The 1,704-nt window shown below is 40.7% G+C and overlaps 1 pseudogene; it reads left to right on the top strand.

Annotated features, from left to right (window-relative positions):
• LOC101758870 overlaps window positions 1-1,704 on the top strand; it is a 25,106-nt pseudogene that overhangs the window by 17,024 nt on the left and 6,378 nt on the right.

Here is a 1,704-nt window from a genome sequence, read left to right as displayed (position 1 = left end):
TTAAATATAGCAAACAGGTCAAAAAATAGTCCCATCTTCTACCCATGCAGTGCCCAAATGCCATACATGTGAAGTGTAAAAAGTTTGGAGGGTGGAGGAGGGGAAAAAAAATTATTTTTGCCGAGTGTCCATCATTGACACTCGGCAAACTAGTGACTCTGCCGAGTGCCCTCCATTGACACTCGGCAAAGACTAACGTCCGTCACGGAGTGGCGCCGCCGGCGGCACGGGGAAGTCACGTGGGCGTCAGTTTGCCGAGTGTCAAAGTTTGCCGAGTGCCTCCTGGGTGTTTGCCGAGTGTTTTTTGGGTGGCACTCGGCAAACCGGTCGTTCGCCGAGTGTTTTATTTTTGCCGTGTGTTTTTGATGTTACACTCGGCAAAACGGTGCTTCGCCGAGTGCCCGAAAAAAAGCACTCGGCGAAGTAATTACACTCGGCGACATTAAGCTTTCCCGTAGTGTATATATACTTTTGATTACAATGCTGACTGTAGAAAATAATTTTCTATAGATGACGTGGAGCAGAGTATCTTTTTTGTTTAAAAATTTCTTTGTACTTTACTTTTTTCGTATATTAATTTATTTCTGCATAATTTTGTGTTTCTCATTTTAGGTTCATGGACCTGGGGCTGGTATTGATACTCTTTGTGTTGGACATTCATATGTGAATCGTGAGGTGATGTTTTCTTTCTGCTATGTTTTATGTTTAGACATAGCATCGTAGCCTTAGTGAAGTCTTACGTAGGATTTGTCTGCAGGAAGATTTTTTTTTATCGTACTGCATGAGATATTAGCACAAACAGAGGATGTGACTGAGTTGCAACCTTTATCTGATGCACATGTCCCGGTTATGAAATTTAAGTTCCATGGAATATCAATTGAGCTTCTTTATGCTTGGGACCAGCTGTAAGTTTCTTACAAGATATTACCCTCATTTGATCAATTATTTATCTCAGCTCTTGTAGGGTAAACTTAGCCTACCCCAACTTGCTTGGGACTGAAAGGGTTGAATGTTGTTGGTCAATTGTTTATCTGTTCAACTTAGATATCTCTTAATAAAGGAATCCGAAAGGTACTCTCGTTCGAGCTATTCTTTTAGTAACAACACCGAATAAAATGCAGAACTTTCTCTGCTGTTGACTACACCAAATCATTCATTTCTTTTGCTTAGTGTCCTTAAATTATGAATCTTTATTTACTGGAGGGTCCTTCTGCCTCGTGCTGTTATATGCCTTTTTATTCCAAGAGAGAAACATCTTTAGTTGGCATGCCACTGCAGGATTTGGATGTCTCTCAAGGATCAGTGCTTTATGATGTCGATGAAGCAACTGTCCGTAGTCTTAATGGTTGCAGAGTAGCGGACCAAATTCTTAGACTTGTTCCAAATATTGAGGTTGACTCGAGGAATCAGTTGTGCTCGTTTTGTCTTTTGAACTGTTTCTTTGTTTTGTCTATAATGTCTGATTCAATTCTTCTTTTCTTGCAGAATTTCCGCATGACATTAAGATGTTTGAAGTACTGGGCAAAAAGAAGAGGTATTTACTCAAACGTAAGTCTTCCCATCTCACAATACTCGTGGGTAACTTTCTCTTGACGTGATATGACATCCAATTATTGGTTCTGCCAGGTTACTGGTTTTCTTGATGGTGTCAACTGGGCTTTGCTGGTTGCACGTGTCTGCCAGCTCTATCCTAATTCTGTTCCA

Source organism: Setaria italica, chromosome VII (genome assembly GCF_000263155.2).
Source record: "Setaria italica strain Yugu1 chromosome VII, Setaria_italica_v2.0, whole genome shotgun sequence".
Taxonomy (NCBI): Eukaryota; Viridiplantae; Streptophyta; class Magnoliopsida; order Poales; family Poaceae; genus Setaria; species Setaria italica.
This window is presented reverse-complemented; position numbering and strand designations above follow the sequence as displayed.